This window comes from Macrobrachium nipponense, chromosome 5, assembly GCF_015104395.2.
Source record: "Macrobrachium nipponense isolate FS-2020 chromosome 5, ASM1510439v2, whole genome shotgun sequence".
Lineage (NCBI taxonomy): Eukaryota > Metazoa > Arthropoda > Malacostraca > Decapoda > Palaemonidae > Macrobrachium > Macrobrachium nipponense.
Genome location: NC_061107.1, coordinates 25,078,103 through 25,096,078, shown reverse-complemented (window position 1 = coordinate 25,096,078; position 17,976 = coordinate 25,078,103). Strand labels below are relative to the sequence as shown.

The 17,976-nt window shown below is 36.4% G+C and overlaps 1 long non-coding RNA gene across 1 annotated transcript in view; it reads right to left on the bottom strand.

Moving 5' to 3' along the window:
* Window positions 1-5,282: 5,282 nt before the first annotated feature.
* The window catches only part of LOC135215258 (uncharacterized), a 27,361-nt gene continuing 14,667 nt past the window's right edge, over window positions 5,283-17,976 (bottom strand). The window contains exons 4-6 of the long non-coding RNA XR_010314634.1: window positions 13,261-13,335; window positions 9,082-9,129; window positions 5,283-7,564 (exon numbers count right to left, since the gene is read on the bottom strand). This is a non-coding gene — a long non-coding RNA (uncharacterized LOC135215258). The remainder of the gene's footprint in view (window positions 7,565-9,081; window positions 9,130-13,260; window positions 13,336-17,976) is intronic.

Genomic DNA, 17,976 nt, shown 5'->3' with positions numbered 1-17,976 from the left:
CTTTGGGGGACTCCTCATGTCGACCTCTTTGCCACGTTCCTCTCAAAAAGACTGGAAGTCTTTTGTTCAGTAGTAGAAGACCCAGAGCTCTAACAGTAGACGCCTTCCTGCTAGATTGGTCTCATGTAGACGTTTACGCATTCCCCCCATTCAAGATTCTGGGGCAAGTGCTCAGGAAGTTTGTGACTTCAAAGGGGACAAAAATGACCCTGATAGCCCCCTTTTGGCCAGCTCAAGAGTGGTTCCCAGAGGTGCTGGAGTGGATGGTAGACTTCCCCAGATCCCTTCCACAAAGGAAGGATCTTCTCAGACAACCAACCACTTCGAGAGGTTTCATCAAAAACCTCACCCCGCTCTCGCTCTGACTGCCTTTCGACTATCGAAAGACTTGTCAGAGCGAGAGGCTTTTCTAGCAAAGCAGCAAGCTCGATCGCTAGAGCCCGCGGAGAACTTCCACTATCCGTGTTTACCAATCGAAGTGGGAAGTTTTTAGAAGGTGGTGTAAGTCGAAGAAGTTGTCCTCCTCCAGTACCTCTGTAACAGAAATCGCTGATTTTCTGTTATTTTTGAGAGAAGAATCGCGTCTCTCCGTAGCCACGATAAAGGGCTATAGGAGTATGCTTTCGGCCGTCTTTAGGAATAGAGACCTAGATTTGGGAAACGATAAAAATCTACATGATCTGATTAGATCTTTTGAGACCAAGAAGTCTAAGATTACTTCTCCCCCTAACTGGAATCTCGACGTGGTACTTAAGTTCTTGTCCTCAGCGAGATTTGAACCCCTGCATTTGGCCTCGTTTCGTGACATAACGAGAAAATGTTTGTTTCTTTTGTCACTGGCGACGGCGAAAAGAGTTAGTGAGCTGCACGCCCTTAGTGATAAAGTGGGTTTCAATCTAGATTCAGCCATCTGTTCCTTTAAAGAATTATTCTTGGCGAAGAATGAAAATCCTTCGAATCCCCTGGCAGAGAAACTTCCGAAGTAAAAGGCTTATCGGGTCTCGTCGGCAGGGAACCGGAGAGGTCTCTTTGCCCAGTAAGGGCTTTAAAGTTTTACATACAGAAAAAGAAACAGTTGGGAGGTTCTAGACAAGGTCTTTGGTGCTCGGTGAAGGATCCATCAAGACCTATGTCTAAGAATGCTTTAGCCTTTTTTGTCAGGAACGTCATTACGGACGCTCATAAGGCTTGCACGGATGATTCTTTCAAACTCCTGAGAGTAAGAGCTCATGAAGTGAGAGCAGTGGCTACGTCTCTCTCTTTTCAGAGAAATATGTCACTGAAGAATATCTTGGAAGCGACATATTGGAGATGTAATTCTGTGTTTGCTTCTCACTATTTGAAGGACGTTCGTGTGACCTATGAAAAATGTTTTTCTTTAGGTCCTTTCGTGTCTGCGGGCACGATCCTGGGTACAGGAGCTAACACCAATCCTTAATTAATACATAAGTCTAATAGATATGTTCTGGACTTTCTGCTGAACAAGTGCAGATGCCGCACAGGCGGCCAGTCACTTTCGTTCAGTAAGGAACTCTTGTGATATCTTTTATTAGATGAGTATCATAAATTTTTTTTTGGAAAAATTATTGTGTGCGTGTGCAATTTGGTTTGAGTTATGGTTGTTGCGAAGAGTTTGGGGATAACTCGGAGCAATTTTTAATACTAACATGGTGGTTAGGATCAGGTGGTCGGGATTGGTTGTGTGCTCCTTAATAAGGTGTGTTGTCATATAAGTGGATCAGCACCCATTGACAAAGTCCTTTCAGGCTCTGCCGAGTAAGTGGATAAGATCCCTTCGGTAGACCCACCAGAATTCTTGGCCATAGATCACATATCTCGCTAAAGTTTCTTGAGGTGATGCAGACTACGGGGCAAACACCCACGAAGTCTACCACCTATCAGGTAGGAACCAAGGTTTTTATTTATACCTACAACATATGTTGTTTACCTGTCTATTCCAGAAGTAGCTGTCTCTTACCCTCCACCGAAGGGTGCCAATCAGCTATGTATATATCTGACAAGTAAGTTGATTGTATGAAAATGATATTGTTATAATACAATAAAGTTTCATACATACTTACCTGGCAGATATATACGGATAGGGCTCACCCAGCCTCCCCGCAAGGAGACAGGGGGAAGAGAAAATATATGAGTAGAAAACGGGAATGGTTCCTAGTCCTGCCGCCCAGGGCAGGCCGGTAGATCACCTGACCTACCTGTAGCGAGTGGCGCGAAATTTGAATTTCTGTCGGGGACGACGGAGTCTTAGCTATGTATATATCTGCCAGGTAAGTATGTATGAAACTTTATTGTATTATAACAATATCATTTTTCCTGCAAACTAGGTTCGAGAAAGTCTGAAGACCCAGAGAATTCCTGACTATCCAGAAGAGCTCTCCAGCCTAGGTCAGAGGCTCTGAATAGAATTGAAGGTCTGGATTCTCTGGAAGAAGCGACTTCCCTTCCAGAAGTTTTTCTTTGTATGACCATCACTGAATATCCCCTTTGATTTCTGATGTTATCAGGATGACGAAGGAGCCTGGTTGAGTTTTACTGCACTGGTTTGCCTTAAGGTAAAATTGCTAGGGTCTCAAGTGTAATCTGCCTAGTGTCATAAACTGTTTTGATGCTATGGTTCCCAGGAGATTTGTCCACTGAACTGCTGAACAGGATGGAAGAGCAAGGAACTGATGGACAGTCTGTAGGCAATTGTCAGTTCTTTAGGGCGGCAGAAAAGCCCAAAACGTCTGTGAATTCAGAATCATTCCTAAATAGGGAATCTTCTGGGTCAGTGTCAAAAGGGACTTCTTGTTGATTAACATGCCTAACTCAAGCATCAGGTCAAGAGTTCTTCTCAAGTCCTCCGCACACTTCTCTGATGAAGAGCATTGAGATCATTCGTCTAAGTATAAGTAGATCTGGATTCTCTGAAGATGAAGCCAGTTCTTGAGAGGCATGAGAATTCTGGTGAAAATTTGTGGTGCTGTCAAGAGGCCAAAGCGTAGGGCTCGAAACTGCAGGACTCTGCCTTGAAAGACAAAAGCGTAGAGGGACTTCCGAGAGTCAGGATAAACAAAGATGTGGAAGTATGCATTTTCATATCCAGGGTGACCATCCAGTAACCCCCTGCTGTACTGAAGACATGACCAATCGAACAGTCTCCATATGGAACCTAGTCTTGAAGAGAAAGGCATTCAGGGCACTTACGTCCAAAACAGGCATCCAGCCCCCAAGCCCATTGGGACTCTGAATGGATGTCTACCACCTCTTCCACTGCTCCCTTGTGGAGAAAAGAATCTGATTCCTGTGAGAGGGCCGCAAACTTCGATGAACCTATTGAGTATGCCGTCAAGGTGATTTAACTAATGTAGGAGCCTTCAAGAAAGGAATAACGTAGCTTTCCTTGAGGACCCTGATTACCAAAGGTCTTGCTCCTACCAGGGCATGGAGCACCATGTTTTCACTTTTAAGGGTTTGGCTTAAAAGAGGACTTCCTAATGGACTTCGTAGGAGGTCACAGGTTGGATTTGGGTCTTGATTATGTCTAATGTTTTCCACAACATAAAGGCTGGGTCTGCAATGGAGAAAACAATGAAGAGGTCGAAGGAGTAGGTTGTCTTGGATGTCTGATGGACTGAGCTAACAGATCCGTCACAGACTTCTTTTGCAAGTCTGAAAGAATCTCCTTTAACAGTTACTTGTGGGAAGAGGTGTGCCTTATCCAAAGGGGCAAAACGAAGAGCTGACTTCTGTGATGTTGATACCCCTTTCAAAGTAAAAGAACACCTGAGCTCCCTCTTTTTCAACACTCCTATTGAAAAGAGAGGTGAGCTCTGATGAGCCATCTCTTACAACTCTGTCAGCACATGACGGCACACCCAACTAATCAGAGGCAAGGTCTTCAGCGAGAACTGGGCATTCTTCCATTTTTCCCACTAAGGCTCCTACATCCCAATCAAGAAGAACTGAAAAGAAATTATTTTTGGTTCATCATGTACCCAAAAAACTAAAAATCTTGAACACTACAAATATTAAAAATAAGGTGGTCAAGTTCAGGAGAGGAAAACATGGCTTTTGCAGGTGAGAAGGCTGGACTGCGAGTAGTCTATCAAGGCAGAGAAGTCCCTTTGGGAGGAGGCAGAGACTCCCAAAGGAGGAACTTCTCTGGTAACATAGAACATAAACTTAATTTTCATAAGTTTATGGGGGCAGAAAAGCAAATGTAGCTTGTCCCCGCTTAGAGGCTAGCCAATCATGCCCTTCGCAAAGAGCTTTCTTGGAGGAAGAGGAAAAGACTAATTTAGTTAGTCTGATGCATTTAGAAGAATGCTTCCTCTTCAAGAAGGTAGAAGCTTGAGAAGTTGATGTAGCAGGAATGAAACAGTCCAGGAAAGTGTCCAGTAGAAACTTCTAAAGTGTGAAATAAGCAGAGGAAGGAATTAAGTCCTGAACAACCACCACTTTCTCTGAAGAGATCGAGGATAAAGTCTTGTCCTTGGTTTCAGGAACTATACCAGTTCTCATCGAGAAGCCTATAAGCTCTGCTAACTGACAGAGAGGAGATAATAAAGAATGATCCTCTTGTAATGAAGAAAGCGAAGGCGAATGAACAGTAGGAGTCAGGCGTCTGAAATGTCGGTGGATGTTTGGAAGCAGGCGCCAAGCCTTCGGAATTGTAAGTATATTTTGTTAGCCTAGTTTTACAACCTTCAGAACAGAAACAAACGCTAGATGAGCTAGTATCTTACATATTGACTTTTAACCTGAAGAAAACTACTCGAAGTTTAACCACAAGGGATAATCAGTTGATGAAAGAAAGCCACAACAACCAATCTTGAATACTTCACAAAGTGTTGGCAAACAGCCATCCAAAAAACCAATCAAAAAGCTTTGGAAAATTCCCAATGTTAGTCGGAAGACGGCAGGAAATGAATTGAGCTCTTTGCTAGTTTGTTTTCTTAAGTCTTGGATAGTGGGCGGGGGGACTGTTCACCTACACACAAACGAAAAAAGCGCCACTGCGTGAATTTTGAATGTTTAAGCTTCCGTAGGTTAAGGAACCAATAGTTATACAATTACTACTTGGTAAGTTACTTATAAAAAAATACCACTATTGTTTAACTAATACAGTATGTTACAGTGTAATATGTTCAAGTTTTTCAGTTTGCTAAATGTCAATCTTCAGAAATACTTATAAATTATATAACATGAAACATTTAAATCAATGAACTTGATAAAGAATAAGTTATTTTTTAAATAAACGAACAAAAAACTTACAATTATCAGTGTACTGTACTAGTAGTCGCTGTCATAATACTTCAATGCATATCCAATAACAGAAATTTGGTGACTGAAATAAAATGCTTTGTTACAGTATGTAATACGAGCATTTTTTTTTACATTTATATTACATATACCGTATATGCTAGCTTATAAGGCAACTTGGCAACTAAGATGACCTCTCCATCTTCGGGTAAATGTAAAAATGTAGGTTTAGAGATGTGTCGCTATATAAGACGACCCACAATTTATTAAACTAAATAAATCAATCAGCTGATGTAAATTAGTTACATAAACACAAAACAATAATTGTTGGACTTATCATACTAAAAATGTGTATAATCAGTATCTTCAAGATTTTAAAATGTTTGGCAAATCCCTTAAGAAAAAAATACTTTTGTATTGTTCCTTTGGATAAAATAAACGGTACACCACAACAAATGCTTGATGCTTGTGACGTCACTATCAGTGGAATAGTACTGGGTGGAAGTAGGTCCGCATGAATGCATTTCTTTAAAATTAGAAAGAATCCGGATATTGAGGATAACTGGGAAACTATCGGTATCACAGAATCCTTGTTTGATTATAAAATACTACTCGGGAAATACTGGCCTTTAGTAAAAAAAAAAAAAAGAAAAAAAAAAAAAAAAAAGTCCCGTAAGTCAAGCATGACTGGGAACTATGAATAATGAGCATACTGCAAAATGTTTTGGAGGCAAAAGCACACATGTACTTGATTTTATGTACCACGTTTATAAAGTACCTGCAATTTTTAAACTGCTTTGATAATTTACGAAAGAAATGCATCCCTTGATAATTTATGAAAGAAACGTATCACTGAGTTAAGGAGTTAAGTTCCATTTGGCAACTAAAGACAGTGATGATATCTATAAAACAAAATTAGCTGATTATTTTAATCATGTAAAAAAATCAGAATACCGTATGTAAAAAAATCAGAATGCAAATGGCATATCGCTTTGTTCATATTATAATGCAATAATATGGTAATAATACATGCAATATGATTGGTTAGATAAAGTAAAAAAAGTTTTATCAAAATCATCATTAGTATTCTAAATACAACATGTTATTTGAGATTTGCTAATGGATATCTGTCAGTATAACAACCTAACTAGGGAAATAATGTCTCTCTTCCTCTCTAACAGCCGATTGCCGACGTCATTTGCTGTAACTATCGAGCATTTATTTTGCTGTAACTATCGAGTTGCTTAAAGTTGTCAAGTTAAAACTGGCCGATTCTCAATGTTGGCTTCCACAGGTAAAAATAAAATACAATTTTACTCATTCTTCCCGCAGTGGAGATCTGAAGAAAGATTCCCAGTAAACTGAAGCTGCAGGTTATAGCCGAGACTAAATGAAATGAATAACGGAGCAGGCAAAAGTGATATCCAGAACTGGCGAAATTACACTTAATATTTAAACCCAAATTAATAAGTATCTCCAAATTACATCTCTAACAGCAAATGGCAATGCAGATATTGCTACCTAGTACTCAATCAGCTGAGATTTTGAGTGTAAACAATATAAAATGCAATTGGCGTATGGCTCCAATGTTTATATTCTGCAATAAGTTTAACGTTTGCAAAGGATAACGTTTCTCCAGAGAATATTTAGGTTTGTATAGCTTTTTGGTTTTTAGAATACGGCTAGAGATCATATACCTGTAACAACGTGAGAGCTTCCTCATCGTAACATCTAATTATGGTAATTATTTACGGTAATTACAGTTGATTTGTTTGCACTATCAATGGTGTCACTAGTGATTCACTTGAATTACCCAAGGTTTTAACCATTATTACAGATGTTTTATTTACATTGTCTATATAATTGTGACAGTAGTTAACTATGACACAACTACTGACACTTCAGAGGTTAGCTTATCAAATTAAGATTAACCCCCCCTTTTGGGGAAGATTGTTAAAGGCTAAAAGGTCGCCCTAAATGCCCGCATATATGGTATATTTACTTAAAATGTGCAACCTCCACAATTTTTATATAAATAAGGGCAGATGGATTCTTGTATCCATTTTACATGGCATTTTAAAAGTAGTGTACAGTATCCCAGGCTGTATCATATGCCCTTTAAATATCACCATGCATTATTTGCCATACCTCGAATCATAAAATTCTCACAAGAAAGCTAAATATTGTACTGATTTAGTAAGACTCTTCCTTCATTGATGACTTGCCAATTCAGAAGGTTCTATGATCTTGTGTGGTGGATCTTCAGTGTATGAACGACTGTCCTTCCTCAAAAACTGATCTGTAATAGTGAAAGGCTATAAAAATGGTTACTTTAATTTTGTAAAGCAAACGCCTCTAAAAATTCTGAATACCTGGACAAAAATGGCCAAAAAAAAAAGCCAGCTATCAACATCCAGAGACCTTTGTGCGTTCTTACACATGAAAACACAAGTGCATTTAAATTCATTTTTCTCATTCCAGCGTCTATACAAACACCTGCTGCAGAAACTAGTGCAAGATTAACTACAGTATCTCAACAAAGAATTCTCGATACCATTAAGATCATTGCTGAAAATGTCATCAGCATGAAATGGTTTACGGAAAGCACCAAAAGAATTTTTTAATACCAATCTGTGCTTGCTCTTTAGTCTTCTTGTGTGTGAAGTACTACTTCAGGTTTTCTTTTTCACTTTATTCTCTCAGTGTGAGGTTATCCTATTTTTCTAATTTTCTATCCTTCCTGGTACTGAACATTCCATTTTAATAATGTTTTCATGGGCGTAAATGAAGCTTTCTTTGTAGCTTATTACATTTATTGTACTATGCAGTGGAGCACTTTCAGCCATTCACAGAGGGAGTTGGGATTGTTGGTCTAAAAGATCAAGAGATCCAAAAAATGAAGTAGCATTAGGATCTAAAGGTAGGTGGAACAGGAAGAAAATCCCAGCTGTACCAAGAGAGGTTGGACAGCATGACTGAAGATAATAAGGGCAACTGGAGGTATAGTGAAAGGCTGAAAGTGGGTGCAGGTGGACCAAAGAGATGATGCTAACAGGTTGCCTCATAAAACCATTCATCTATTATTTTCAAAACATAAGCAATGTCAGTCTCTGCACAATCATCAGTTTTCAGCAGTCTGGCATCTAGAGTGACTGACCACATGGGAAAATGACTTAAATACACTGTTAGCAGTGATGATACAACATATAAATGCCCTGTTATTAGTAGAACATTGTATAATTACAGATACCAAGAGAATATTTACGTTAAATTTACACTTAGTCTATGTCAGCAATAGTTTTATTTAATGTACTCATTTTAAAAACTGGATGAGTGACAACTAAACAAATACAGAACTGAAAACTTATAACATACCCAAAATTCTTTACATATAGCAGAAGGTTCAATGCTAATTTCAGAAAAATCTCTACATGGAAAGTTGAATGCTAATTTAGACTAATTCAGTGAAAACCACATTCTTAAATATGTCAATTCCTTCCTTTCCCTTTGCTTTGCAAACAAATTTGCTAACTGAAGTACAGTATGGTACTGTGAATACTGAATGAAAATATTTACAATTTTTTTTTTACTTTTGTTTAATGCTGGAAAAAGAAAAGAAAAAAATATTGGCAATTAATTACAGCATTGTTATGCCGGTTTAGTTATTCACCACTTCATCCAAATTTCAATAAAAGCTGTGAATTCCAAACATAACAATTCACCCTCATACCTTTCAAACAGCAGTCACATGAACAGTTTCCTAAATAAATAAAAATATTTAAGTAAATTTAAATATACATTTTTTTAAATACTTACCTCTCCATTATATAGCTTTTACTTCAGTGCCACTGGTAGTTTGATAGACTGAAACAATAAATGACAACACTCAGGATTTTTATGAATATCTATTTCTATCCATCTACTTTCCTCAACCCCTACTAGGGGAACAATTGGTACAAACACCCATAGGTCAGTCTACTTCTGTCCACTTTGAATGTGGGAAGGCAGGGAGGGCAACTGATATAATGGAGAGGTAATTATTTGGAAAATAAATCTTAAAAATATTAATATTTTTCACATGAACCTGACCTCTCCATTACATAGCTGATTCATACATTTAACACTGAGGTGGGGAAAGTGAAAATCAGCAGGGCCCCTTTAATGACTACTTAATATAATAAAAATATGTACACATTAAAGAATACAAATAGTAAAATATGTAAAAATGAAATTTTTGTGCCGCCCTCTTTCGGGAAAAAAGAACAACTAAGCCAGGTTACAGTTATTTCAATCTGTTTATGACTAAGAGTTCGTGTGCGGGGAGGATGGGGGTTACTGCCATTCTGTAATTACTTGGCAAGTACAGTGGACCCCTGTATCGCGTGGGATGCATACCAGACCCCCCCCCCCCCCCCCCCCCTCTACACAAATAGTTAGAACCCCCTCTAAAATTGCTTATAACTGCCTATGTTGAAAGCTCATATGCCAAATGTAATATACCTTAAATAACATCCTATACTTCAAATATACCTTAAATAACCTCCTATACTTCAAATATATCTTAAATTATAGTATTATTAATATAATTTCTAATTCATCTTGGTACATGTATGTATAATATGTTTATTAATATTTTCAAATAATAATGATATCTCTCCACAAGATAGTTATGTCTTAGTGGTAACTCTCTCCCTGTTTTGAGATTATAATACTATAATCTCAGTGGATTCAATTGTATTTCTCTGTGTTACTGGCTGTAGTGTATATTTTTAATGGTAAAGTGTTTAATAAAAATTCTCTCATCTCAATAAAAGAGAGAGAGAAATTACATGAAAGTTTAGTCGGCAACACAACACACATGCTCTCCCTCCTATTTGACAGCTCTGGACCTCAAGCTTAGTACCACTTACAAAATTTCTTAACTTGAAAACTAAAATCTTATTAATATACTATAGTATTTTCTATTTAATGAATTTATATTGTTGCTGTTTACATTAATATTAATATTTGAAAATTAGTAAATAATTCATCATACAAAAAATGTACATCTCTGAGAGAGAGAGAAAGAGAGTGTGTTATCCTTACTTAAATGAGTGAAATGGAAAGATTATTGTATTTCTTTAAAATACTATCACATATGAATTTTGTAATTACAGTTATATTATTATTATTTGAAAATATTAATAAACATACTATACATACAAGTAGCATAAAAATTCTCTCATATTAAAAGAGAGAGAGAGTGGTGGGGGGAGGGGGAGGAGGCAACACAACACACTCCTCCCCCTCCTGCCCTCTTGATTTGAGACTGCCTTGACGGAGTTACGCATTTCCAACCTATGGTTGAAACTGCGTAGCGGGCAAGAGGGCTTTCGAACTGGGAGAATTATCTCCTAGTTTGAATCTAAATGTCTCAATTTTTCTCTTACTTGAACATCTTCCAATCTCTTTCTTTCTTTCGCTCAGTTGCTCCCCCTAGCTGTCCTCCTTCTCTTCACTAAAACCCTCGTGCAGGTTAGGTAGGAGCTGGGTCTCTGAACTTAGGCTTTACCTTGATCCAAATGGCAGGGACTATAGTGGTTTGGTCCGCCGCTCGATTATGTTTGGACCCTGAGGATATTGATGTGACTCTACATCAATATTTATTGGGGCGGGACTACATGTGGGGGCTTGCCTATGGAATCCGGGGAGGTATAGTCTCCACAGTAGGACTCTCGGCAATTTATCCGGATTGCCCTCTAAAATAACATGCGTGGGGATGATTGCATACTAGCTATGCCCTCGGTCCTATCAAGCGGGTTTTGCTTACACTTGAGCCAATCATGTTATGTTAGAGCCATCCCTTCGGGGTAGGGTAGGGAGTGGACATATGGGAGTTGGTCTCTGCTGTGTGTCTTTGGTGAGGGGGAAGTCTTTGAGAGGAGACCCAGTTTTTACCATGGCTTGCAGTTGGTTTCTCTGTAATTTCAAAAAAAAAAAGGAAAAATGGAAATTGACTATGGAACTCAGTCCCCCGGAACATGTGACCCCATGACACTAGATAACCATCTGACCCTGGAAACGAACAAGGACACCCTTTTGGACACTTCAATCCAAAATATAGCAACCATGGAGCCTTTTACTAGGCCAAAAAGATTTATCAAAAGAAAATTCCAGCCTAGCCCTTCGCTAGCTTTATTTGAATCACTTTTTGGAAAGACAGTTGGACAAGATTTTTGACAATAGAAAGTGAAAACAAGATTTCAAATTTAAAATTGGAAAATTATTTACTGACCAGATACCCAACAGAAAACATGAAATTTCGTCAAACGCAAACAAATACATGGATAGTGGAAACCACTACTAAAGCCCAATCAGAAAACTACTTACAAATTACGAACATAGATAACATAAAAATAAAAGTCACCAAGCATAATAAACTTAATAGTATTTGTGGTACAATAATCCTGCCAAATAATGATGACGAACTAATAGATAAAAATATGTTAATGGACTCGCTCAAGAAAAGATATAAAAACATTGAAGATTGTGACATCTATGATATCCCAAGTAGGAAAAATTCAAAAATCAATATACAAATAGCTAAATTGAAATTTGAAGGAAATGAACTCCCTTTAACTATTAAAGTATTAGGGCAGACGAGAGAGATAAGACCATATATCCCTAAACCACTACAGTGCAAATCATGTAATAAATTTGGCCATTCAAATAAAAATTGTAGAGAAGCTCCAAGATGTGCATGTTGTGGATCATACAACCACACAACAAAATGGGACTGTGAAAACCCAATTTGCATAAATTGTGGTCAGAATCACCACTCAAGATCGAAGGAATGCGCATATTACCTATACAATACTGAACTAAAAATCTTACAAGAAAGGAGTGGAATGTCAATAAGAGAAGCGAAGATAGAACTAAAAGTAAGAGGTTTACAAGACCCAGCAAGGAAAAACACATATAAAGAGGTAGTAAATAAAGAAGCGCAAAACCAATTCCTACAATATTGCACAGTATAAATCAAACTGAAAATACTCATAATATAAAGGCCCAAAATTCAAGCTCGGAAGCTACAGAACATATAAGCAACACAAATTTATATAATATATTACCAACACCAGAAATGCAAGAAGACATGATGAATGTGGAGGACAAGCAAAATACAAGAGCTAAGTCAAAAGACAAAAAAAGACTACTTGAAACAACCCCACCCAAATCCAAGAAACAAATTAAACAATCCGTAAGACCCAAAATCTATATGAAAAAAATGAATACCGAGAAGACAAAGTCAACGAAAATTGCTTGCAAACTAAAAATGAAAAAAGAGAAACCCAAATAAAAGAAAAAGTTAAAACATCAGATAAAATTGAAGAAAGTACTGAAATAGAACCCAAGATCAAAAGCCATTTAAATGCACCCCTAATAAAAAGAACACCTGAGACTCTTCAGCCAATAAAGAAAACAATAGCAGAAATACATCACCCACCAAAAGAAGAACAAAGTACAGCAAAATTATACAACTTCAATAAAATTCAGAGTTCAGGAAAACAAATAAAGATATTAAAACAAAACCCAAAACCTTTTTAAAATGTCTATTTACAATGGAATATTAGAGGATACGTATCAAATAATGAAAACTTAAATCATTAATTAGAGAATGTAATGCAAATATCATTTGCTTACAGGAAACTAAAATAGGTAACAATGTTCTCAATGCTGGCATAAATTATAATGTGTGGAAATCAACACTAATTTTAAATGACAACAGCCAAGGAGGAACTGCAATCATAACGCATTCTTCAATCAAATGCCAACCTAGGATAATCGCAGTAATACAGGCATGTGCAGTTCAAGTATTCCTGGAAAAAAAAATAATATGCTCAATATACATGGAACCATCTTTAGAAAGTCGCTTGTAAATAGATTCATCTTGGAAATAATAGACCATTACAAGTGGAAGATTTAGAAAATCTAATAGAACAATTACCAAGACCTTACCTATTAGTAGGTGACTTCAACGCCAAACATCCCATGTGGGAAGTAACATCATCTGACAGGAGAGGAAACACTGTCCTAGATTTATAGATAACAAAAATTTGATTATTTTAAATGATGGTTCTCCAACAAGATTTGATGTTTATCATAATACCTCATCTGCAATAGACATCACTTTATGTTCCCCAGAAATTGCCACAGATTTCAGTTGGAAAGTAAATAATAATTTATTTGGGAGTGACCACTGGCCAATACAAATTGAGCTAAAAAATAATAATAATATAACATATATACCGAAGAGGAAAATGGAGGAAGCAAATTGGAATTTATATAAAGAGAAAACGGTGATTAACAAAAAAATATCTGACTTTACAAACCACATAGATGCTTATGAACATCTAATAAAAACAATAGATGATAAAGCAAATGAAACTATTCCAGTTACCTCAGGCAATCCGACTAGACCACTGGTACCCTGGTGGAATGAGGAATGTAAAGCAGCAAGGAAGATAACGAGGACATGCTTTAGAAGATATCTGAGACATAAATGTGATGCCAATAGAATTGCATATTTGAGAAGCTTAAAGCAAAGCATGAAAAGAATATTCAAGATAGCCAAAAGAAATTCATGGAAAAAATATATTAATAATATAAATTCTAAAACTCAAGACAAAGAAATCTGGAAGAAAATAAATAAACTGCAGGGTAGATATCGGCCAGAACCATTACCTACATTAAAAGTAGAAAACAACTATATTTTCAAACCCCAAACTAGTAGCAAATGAATTGGGAAAATGCTTCGCCAAAACATCTAGTATCTCGAACTATACAAAAAAATTCCAATTAAAAATCAAAAATTATGTCCCAATACCAATAAAATCTAATAATCAGGAAATCTATAATCTTCCTTTCACCATGGAAGAACCGGAAAATGTCCTGAAACTTGCAAGTCAACAGCTCCAGGGGAAGACAACATTAGATATGAAATGATAAAAAATCTACCAGATGAAAGCAAACCTTCTTATTAGAAATTTTAAATGAATTATGGCACTCTCACAGCATACCTAAAACCTGGAAAGAATCTTTAATCATACCAGGCTTAAAACAGGAAAAGACCCAGAGTCACCAAGCAGCTATAGGCCAATAGCCCTTACTAGTTGTCTAAGTAAGATATTTGAAAAAATGGTGAATAACAGGACTAATATGGGTATTAGAAAATAAAACAGCTATGTCAAACAGACAGTTTGGATTCAGGAAAAAATAAAAGTACCATAGATCCCCTCTTAATGATTACAAGAGATACAAAATTCAATGGTTGGTAAAAAAACAAACAATAGGAGTATTTTTTGATTTAGAGAAGGCATTATGATACCAACCTGGAGGGGAGGGATTTTAAAAAAAATTGAGTAGAATGGGGAATAGGAGGCAATTTATATGAATATATTAGGGAATTTCTATCTGAAAGATATATAAAAGTGAAAGTGGAGGCAGAAATCTCTGATTCATTTATCCAGGAGGAAGGAATCCCCCAAGGTAGTGTACTAAGCGTGGCGTGTTTGTTTGCAATAGCAATAAATGAGATAATTGAAATGATCCCCCAGGAAGTCCAAGGATCCCTTTTTGTAGATGACTTCGTCATATATAGTAGTGGTGAAAAAGCGCTGGACATAAGCAACAGATTGCAAGCAGCCATAAATAGGATAAAAAAATGGGCCGATAACAAGGGTTTTAAATTTTCACCGCAAAAAACTAAAGCGGTCAGATTTACAAGATCAAGAAAACAGGAATTAATTCCTACTTTATTCATAAAAAATGATATAATGAATATGATGATGAGATAAAATTCCTTGGTGTAATACTTGATAAAAAACTTACATATAAAGAACATATAGAACAACTGGCGATAAAAGTAAGAAAATCCTTAAATATAATAAAAGTAATTGCGCATAATGACTGGGGTGCTGATAGAACCTCTCTGATAAAAGATATAAGGCTATTTGTGTAAGTAAACTTGATTATGCGTGTCAAGTATATGGTAGTGCTTCTAAAACCCTATTAACAAAACTGGATGTCATACATAACATGGGTATTAGACTATGCACTGGAGCCTACAGAACTTCCCCGTGGAAAGTCTGTATGTAGAAGCAGGAATAGATCCCCTGAAAGTAAGAAGAGAAGAAATGGATTAAAATATAATAGCTAAAATAAAAAATAAACCTTTAATGATAATCCAAACACCAAATATATGAAGAACATAACAAATAATTATGACAATAAACCAAGAGCCTCTAAACCATTGGAAAATAGATTAGAACCTGATATAGAACACTTAAAATTAGGAACAAGTAGCATATCAAAAATAACCACTCCGAAAATACCTCCGTGGAGACATGCTAAAATAGAAATCTGTGAAAAAACATTTAATAAAAAGGTAACCGATGCACAATTAAAGAGTGAATTTCTGTCACACCAGGAAAAACTAAACGGGACATTAGTATTTATACAGATGGTTCCAAGTCGAAGGAGGGTGTAGGCTATGCTGTAGTAACAAAAATATAAAAATAAAGGAAAAATTCCCAAAATATGCTCGATATTCACTGCAGAAAAAATAAATGCTATATTAGAGGCTATAAAACACACCTTTATGGTGGGGAAGGCAAACGATACCTTTGTAATATACACGGATTCTTACAGTGCTTTAGAAGCGCTAAGACAATACACAGTTTTCTCATCCCGTAATTGAAGAAATAATGGAGTGGATAGATATAATAGTAAAACGGAAATCTATAAATATAAAAACTATGTTGGGTCCCTTCCCATGTGGGCATAAAGGGTAATGAAGAGGTGGATAAAGAAGCCAAAAAGGCAGTAAAAAAGGAGTCTATCAAAAAAATACAAATACCTTACAATGACATTAAAACAACAATAAATGAATACTGTCAATCAAAATGGGAAAAAGAATGGCTAGAATTGAATCATAAATTAAAGCAGATTAAACCATCTGTAAAACCTTGGAATAGACAACAATGTCAAAGAAGGGAAGATGTCATATTAACAAGATTAAGAATAGGACACACATACTTAACACACAAATACTTGATGTTGCAAGGCGAGGAAAGACAGGCCCCTTACTGTGACCATTGTCGTACTCTTGTCACAGTCCGTCATCTGCTAATTGAATGTAATAAATTCAAAAGAAAACGAAGATCCAACAACATATATAACATACCACTTGAAGAACTATTGGGAGAAAATGCCCCGCTTCAAAACATAGTAAATTACCTCAAAGAAATAAACCTGCTTTATATGATATAACACGTCTTATAGTATCATAGTTATACAGTAAGCGCTGAATGGCCTTTGCTGCCCCAGTGCTTGGTGTTACACCTAAAATTTATAAAACCAAACCAAACCAACCTCCCCCTCCTGTCACATTACTTGATATATTATGACAGTTCTGGATCTCGGCTTAGTACCTGGAGTTAAAAAGAAAGATGGGGAAGATTGGGATATCCTTCATTCTTATTAATTTTTAATTTATAAACTAAAATCTTACAAATTCACTATATTATTTTCTTTAATGAATTCTTTAATGAATATTACATTGGTCCCCCACTATTCGCGGGGGATGTGTACCAGACGCTCCTGCGAATAGTTAGAATCTGCGAATAGTTGGAACCCTTATAAAACAAGGAAAGCGGCCTTTTTTGGTAGGTAAAACCCAAGAAAAACCCACTACAAATGTTTAAAACCTGGTATTTTTAAAGTAGTTTTATCATAGATTGCATTTTATGATGAAATTGATAAAAAAAACTAGGAATTTCTGGATATTTCTCATAGAAAAATACCGTGAATAGGCAAATTTCCCGCAAATAGTGGGTAGATATGCCCCAGAGAGAAATCTGCAAATCTGCGAGTCCGTGAATCTGTTTACATTAATATTAATATATGAAAATTAGTAAATCATGTCTATCATAAAAAACATACATCTCTGTAAGAGAGTGAGCATTATTATTTTTACCATATGATATCATTTGATCTAGTTAAACTTACCAATACAGTATTAAATAATAATATTTGAAAATTGGTTAATCATTTTTGTATTAAAAATGTATTTAGTCATGAAAATAACATCAAAGCACAGTAATTAGTGAATATTTATCCTTGGAAAAACCCATGAATAGGCAAATAATGGGTAGATATGGTCCAAAGAAAAATCTGCACATCTCGAGAATGCGAAAAATTTAATTTTACCTTAAAAATGTAATTTTTTTTACATTTGTAACTTAACAAGTAATTACATAGCTGATTCCACACTGAGAGGAGGTGGGATACATGGATAGTATTATTCTACCCCAATCCATAATATATTAATGAATCTGTGAATAGACAAAAGGTCTTGCATTGTAAAAAATGCTTGTTTCCTTACCTTGTAAGAGAGCTGCTGCGGGAAAATACTGCCTCTGGTCAGCACTCATCTTATGTGGTAGAGGCCCAGGTTGCCTGCTACCTCAGTGGGAAATTTGAAGTGAAGATTATGATCTAATACTACAAAGACTAAAAACGCAATGCCCCTGCCCAGGGTGCAGTACAACAAAAGACTGGAACAACATTACCTATACCATAAAGACCAAATTCCAATCCTTAACCATAAATAAAACTGGTGGGTATCCTAATACAAAGTACCCCCGGACCCCCATTAACTCAAAACCTTGATTC